Source organism: Triticum dicoccoides, chromosome 3B (genome assembly GCF_002162155.2).
Source record: "Triticum dicoccoides isolate Atlit2015 ecotype Zavitan chromosome 3B, WEW_v2.0, whole genome shotgun sequence".
NCBI lineage: Eukaryota > Viridiplantae > Streptophyta > Magnoliopsida > Poales > Poaceae > Triticum > Triticum dicoccoides.
In genome coordinates this window covers 554,100,844-554,107,872 of record NC_041385.1, presented here as the reverse complement: position 1 = coordinate 554,107,872, position 7,029 = coordinate 554,100,844, and positions in this window count along the sequence as shown.

Sequence of the window (7,029 nt, the reverse complement as noted above, 5' to 3'; positions counted from 1 at the left end):
CTCCCCCCTATAAATAGAGGGGCGAGGGGAGGGCTGCAAACACACCTCCAAGGCGCAGCCCCTCCCCTCCCCAACACCTCTCCTCCTCCGCAGAAGCTTGGCGAAGCCCTGCCGGAGTACTGCCTCTCCATCACCACCACGCCGTCGTGCTGCTGCTGGAACTCTCTTCCTCAACCTCTCCCTCCTCCTTGCTGGATCAAGGCGCGGGAGACGTCTCCGCTCCATACGTGTGTTGAACGCGGAGGTCCCGTCTGTTCGGCGCTAGGATATTCGGTGATTCGGATCACGACGAGTACGACTCCATCAACCCCGTTCTCTTGAACGCTTCCGCTCGCGATCTACAAGGGAATGTAGATGGACTCCTATTTCTCTCGTTGCTAGATGACTCCATAGATTGATCTTGGTGATGCATAGAATTTTTTTTATTTCCTGCAATGATCTCCATTAGTGGCATCATGAGCTAGGTTTATGCGTACTTTCTATGCACGAGTAGAACACAATTTTGTTGTGGGCGTAGATTTTGTCAATTTACTTGCCACTACTAGTCTTATCTTGTTTTGGCTGTATCGTGGGATGAAGCGGCCCGGACCGACCTTAACACGTACGCTTACGTGAGACAGGTTCCACCGACTGACATGCACTAGTCGCATAAGGTGGCTAGCGGGTGTCTGTCTCTCCCACCTTAGTCGGATCGGATTCGATGAAAAGGGTCCTTATGAATGGTAAATAGAAATTGGCATATCACATTGTGGTTTTGACATAGGTAAGAAACGTTCTTGCTAGAACCCTATTGCAGCCACGTAAAAACATGCAACAACAATTAGAGGACGTCTAACTTGTTTTTGCAGCATATGCCTTGTGATGTGATATGGCCAAAAAGGATGTGATGAATGATATATATGTGATGTATGAGATTGATCATGTTCTTGTAATAGGAATCACGACTTGCATGTCGATGAGTATGACAACCGGCAGGAGCCATAGGAGTTGTCTTAATTATTGTATGACCTGCGTGTCATTGAATAACGCCATGTAATTAGTTTACTTTATTGCTAAACCATTAGCCATAGTAGTAGAAGTAATCGTTGGCGTGACAACTTCGTGAAGACACGATGATGGAGATCATGATGATGGAGATCATGGTGTCATGCCGGTGACGATGATGATCAGGGCGCCCCGAAGATGGAGATCTAAAGGAGCAAAATGATATTGGCCATATCATGTCACTATTTGATTGCATGTGATGTTTATCATGTTTTTGTATCTTATTTGCTTAGAACGACGGTAGTAAATAAGATGATCCCTCATAATAATTTCAAGTGTTCCCCCTAACTGTGCGCCGTTGCGAAAGTTCGTTGTTTCGAAGCACCACGTGATGATCGGGTGTGATAGATTCTAGCGTTCACATACAACGGGTGTAAGACAGATTTACACATGCAAAAACACTTAGGTTGACTTGACGAGCCTAGCATGTACACACATGGCCTCAGAACACAAGATACCGAAAGGTCGAACATGAGTCGTATAGATGATACGATCAACATGAAGATGTTCGCCGATGATGACTAGTCCGTCTCACGTGATGATCGGACACGACCTAGTTGACTCGGATCATGGATCACTTAGATGACTAGAGGGATGTCTATCTGAGTGGGAGATCATTAAATAATTTGATTAGATGAACTTAATTATCATGAACTTAGTCTAAAAACTTTTGCAGTATGTCTTGTAGATCAAATGGCCCACGCTAATGTTGCCCTCAACTTCAATGCGTTCCTAGAGAAAACCAAGCTAAAAGACGATGACAGCAACTATACGGACTGGGTCCGGAACTTGAGGACCATCCTCATAGCTGCCAAAACAGCATATGTCCTAAATGCACCGCTAGGTGAAGCACCCGTTTTCCCAGCAACTCAAGACGTTATGAACGCCTGGCAGTCGCGTAGTGATGATTACTCCCTGGTTCAGTGTGGCATGCTTTACAGCTTAGAACCGGGGCTCCAAAAGCGTTTTGAGCAGCACGGAGCATATGAGATGTTCCAAGAGCTGAAAACGGTTTTCCAAGCTCATGCCCGGGTCGAGAGATATGAAGTCTCCGACAAGTTCTACAGTTGTAAGATGGAGGAGAATAGTTCTGTCAGCGAGCACATACTCAAAATGTCTGGGTTGCACAACTGCTTGTCTCAGCTGGGAGTTAACCACCCGGATGACGCGGTCATTGACAGAATCCTTCAGTCGCTCCCACCTAGCTACAAGAGCTTTGTGATGAACTACAATATGTAGGGAATGGTGAAAACTATTCCTGAGGTATTTTCAATGCTGAAATCAGCGGAGGTAGAAATCAAAAAGGAACATCAAGTGTTGATGGTCAATAAAACCACTAGTTTCAAGAAAGGCAAGGGTAAGAAGAACTTCAAGAAGGACGGCAAGGGAGTTGCCGCGCCCGGTAAGCCAGTTGCTGGGAAGAAGCCAAAGCATGGACCCAAACCTGAGACTGAGTGCTTTTATTGCAAGGGAAGCGGACACTGGAAGCGGAACTGCCCCAAGTACTTAGCGGACAAGAAGGTCGGCAACACCAAAGGTATATGTGATATACATGTAATTTATGTGTACCTTACCAGTACTCGTAGTAGCTCCTGGGTATTTGATACTGGTGCGGTTGCTCATATTTGTAACTCAAAACAGGAGCTGCGGAATAAGCGGAGACTGACGAAGGACGAGGTGACGATGCGCGTCGGGAATGGTTCCAAGGTCGATGTGATCGCCGTTGGCAGGCTATCTCTACATTTACCTACGGGATTAGTTTTAAACCTCAATAATTGTTATTTAGTGCCAGCTTTGAGCATGAACATTGTATCTGGATCTCGTTTAATATGAGATGGCTACTCATTTAAATCCGAGAATAATGGTTGTTCTATTTATGTGAGAGATATGTTTTATGGCCATGCCCCGCTGGTCAATGGTTTATTCTTAATGAATCTCGAACGTGATGTTACACATATTCATAGTGTGAATACCAAAAGATGTAAGATTGATAATGATAGTCCCACATATCTGTGGCACTGCCGCCTTGGTCACATTGGTGTCAAACGCATGAAGAAGCTCCATACAGATGGACTTTTGGAGTCTCTTGATTTCGAATCATTTGACACGTGCGAACCATGCCTCATGGGCAAAATGACCAAGACACCGTTCTCCGGAACAATGGAGCGAGCAACCAACTTATTGGAGATTATACATATTGATGTGTGCGGTCCAATGAGCGTTGAGGCTCATGGTGGCTATCGTTACGTTCTCACCCTCACTGATGACTTAAGTAGATATGGGTATGTCTACTTAATGAAACACAAGTCTGAGACTTTTGAAAAGTTCAAGGAATTTCAGAATGAGGTAGAAAATCAACGTGACAGAAAAATAAAGTTCTTACGATCAGATCATGGGGGAGAATATTTAAGTCACGAGTTTGGTACGCACTTAAGGAAATGTGGAATTGTTTCACAACTCACGCCACCTGGAACACCTCAGCGTAACGGTGTGTCCAAACGTTGTAATCGCACTCTATTGGATATGGTGCGGTCTATGATGTCTCTTACCGATTCACCGTTATCATTTTGGGGATACGCTTTAGAGACAGCTACATTCACTTTAAATAGGGCACCGTCTAAATCCGTTGAGACGACACCGTATGAATTATGGTTTGGGAAGAAACCTAAGTTGTCGCTTCTAAAAGTTTGGGGATGCGATGCTTATGTCAAGAAACTTCAACCTGAAAAGCTCGAACCCAAGTCGGAAAAATGCGTCTTCATAGGATACCCTAAGGAAACCATTGGGTATACCTTCTACCTTAGATCCGAAGGCAAGATCTTTTTGCCAAGAACGGGTCCTTTCTGGAGAAAGAGTTTCTCTCGAAAGAAATAAGTGGGAGGAAAGTAGAACTCGATGAAGTACTGCCTCTTGAACCGGAAAGTAGCGCAGCTCAGGAAGATGTTCCTATTGTGCCTGCACCGACTAGAGAGGAAGTTAATGATGATGATCAAGGTACTTCGGATCAAGTTGCTACTGAACTTTGAAGGTCCACAAGGACACGTTCCACACCAGAATGGTATGGCAACCCTGTCCTGGAAATCATGTTGTTAGACAACGGTGAACCTTCGAACTATGAAGAAGCGATGGCGGGCCCAGATTCCAACAAATGGCTAGAAGCCATGCAATCCGAGATAGGATCCATGTATGAAAACAAAGTATGAACTTTGACAGACTTGCCCGATGATCGGCGAGCGATAGAAAATAAATGGATCTTTAAGAAGAAGACGGACGCGGATGGTAATGTTACCATCTATAAGGCTCGACTCGTCGCTACGGGTTATCGACAAGTTCAAGGGGTTGACTACGATGAGACTTTCTCTCCCATAGCGAAGCTAAAGTCCGTCTGAATCATGTTAGCAATTGTCGCATACTATGATTATGAGATATGACAAATGGACGTGAAAATGGCATTCCTTAACGGCTATCTTAAGGAAGAATTGTATATGATGCAGCCAGAAGGTTTTGTCGATCCTAAGAATGCTAACAAGGCATGCAAGCTCCAGCGATCCATTTATGGGCTGGTGCAAGCATCTCGGAGTTGGAACATTCGCTTTGATGAAATGATCAAAGCGTTTGGGTTTATGCAGACTTATGGAGAATCCTGTGTTTACAAGAAAGTGAGTGGGAGCTCTGTAGCATTTCTCATATTATATGTGAATGACACACTTTTGACGGGAAATGATATAGAACTTTTGGACAGCATAAAGGCCTACTTGAACAAGTGTTTTTCAATGAAGGACCTTGGAGAAGCTGCTTATATATTAGGCATCAAGATCTATAGAGATAGATTGAGACGCCTCATAGGTCTTTCACAAAGCACATACCTTGACAAGATATTGAAGAAGTTCAATATGGATCAGTCCAAGAAGGGGTTCTTGCCTGTGTTGCAAGGTGTGAAATTGAGCTCAGCTCAAAGCCCGACCACGGCAGAAGATAGAGAAAATATGAGCGTCATCCCCTATGCCTCGGCTATAGGGTCTATTATGTATGCCATGATGTGTACCAGACCTGATGTAAACCTTGCCGTAAGTTTGATAGGAAGGTACCAAAGTAATCCCGGCATGGAACACTGGACAGCGGTCAAGAATATCCTGAAATACTTGAAAAGGACTAAGGATATGTTTCTCGTTTATGGAGGTGACGAAGAGCTTGTCGTAAAGGGTTACGTCGACGCTAGCTTCGACACAGATCTGGATGAGTCTAAGTCACAAACCGGATACGTGTATATTTTGAATGGTGGGGCAGTAAGCTGGTGCAGTTCCAAGCAAAGCGTCGTGGCGGGATCTACATGTGAAGTGGAATACATGGCAGCCTCGAAGGCAGCACATGAAGCAATCTGGATGAAGGAGTTCATTACCGACCTAGGAGTTATTCCCAATGCGTCGGGGCCGATGACTCTCTTCTGTGACAACATTGGAGCTATTGCCCTTGCCAAGGAGCCCAGGTTTCACAAGAAGACCAGACACATCAAGCGTCGCTTCAACTCCATTCGTGAAAATGTTCAAGATGGAGACATAGATATTTGTAAAGTGCATACGGATCTGAATGTCGCAGATCCGTTGACTAAACCTCTTCCGCGAGCAAAACATGATCAACACCAGAACTCTATGGGTGTTCGATTCATCACAATGTAACTAGATTATTGACTCTAGTGCAAGTGGGAGACTATTGGAAATATGCCCTAGAGGCAATAATAAAATGGTTATTATTATATTTCCTTGTTCATGATAATTGTCTATAGTTCATGCTATAATTGTGTTATCCAGAAATCTAATACATGTGTTAATACATAGACCACAACATGTCCCTAGTGAGCCTCTAGTTGACTAGCTAGTTGATCAATGGATGGTTACGTTTTCCTGACCATGGACATTGGATGTCATTGATAACGGGATCACATCATTGGGAGAATGATGTGATGGACAAGACCCAATCCTAAGCATCGCGTAAGATCGTGTAGTTTGTTTGCTAGAGCTTTTCTAATGTCAAGTATCAGTTTCTTAGACCATGAGATTGTGTAACTCCCAGATACCGTAGCAGTGCTTTGGGTGTACCAAACGTCACAACGTAACTGGGTGACTATAAAGGTACACTACAGGTATCTCTGAAAGTGTTTGTTGGGTTGGCACGAATCGAGACTAGGATTTGTCACTCCGTATGACGGAGAGGTATCTCCGGGCCCCCTCGGTAATGCATCATCATAATGAGCTCAATGTGACTAAGTGGTTAATCACGGGATCATGCATTATGTAACGAGTAAAGTGACTTTCCGGTAACGAGTCGAACGAGGTATTGGGATACCGACGATCGAATCTCGGGCAAGTAACATACCGATTGACAAAGGGAATTGTATACGGGATTACTTGAATCCTCGATATCGTGGTTCATCCGATGAGAGCATCGTGGAACATGTGGGAGCCAACATGGGTATCTAGATACCGCTGTTGGCTATTGGCCGGAGAGCTGTCTCGGTCATGTCTACGTGATTCCCGAACCCGTAGGGTCTACACACTTAAGGTTCGGTGACAGTAGGGTTATTAGGAAGACTTGTATGTGATTACCGAATGTTGTTCGGAGTCCCGGATGAGATCCTGGATGTCACGAGGAGTTCCGGAATGGTCCGGAGGTGAATATTTATGTATAGGAAGTTGACATACGATCACCGGAAAAGTTCCGGGGCATGTCGGTATTGTACCGGGGACACCGGAAGGGTTCCGGGGGTCCACTGGGAGGGTCCACCTCTCCCGGAGGGCCTCATGGGTCGTAGTGGTAAGGGAACCAGCCTTTGAGGTCTGGGCGCATCCCCCCCTTGGGCCCTTGCGCCTAGGGTTGGGGGGGAACCCTAAAGGGGGCGCCCCCACCCCCCTTGCTTGGGGGGCAAGTCCCCCTTTGCCCCCCCCCCCCCTCTAGATCTCATCTAGAGGGGGGAGGCCCCCTTCCTCC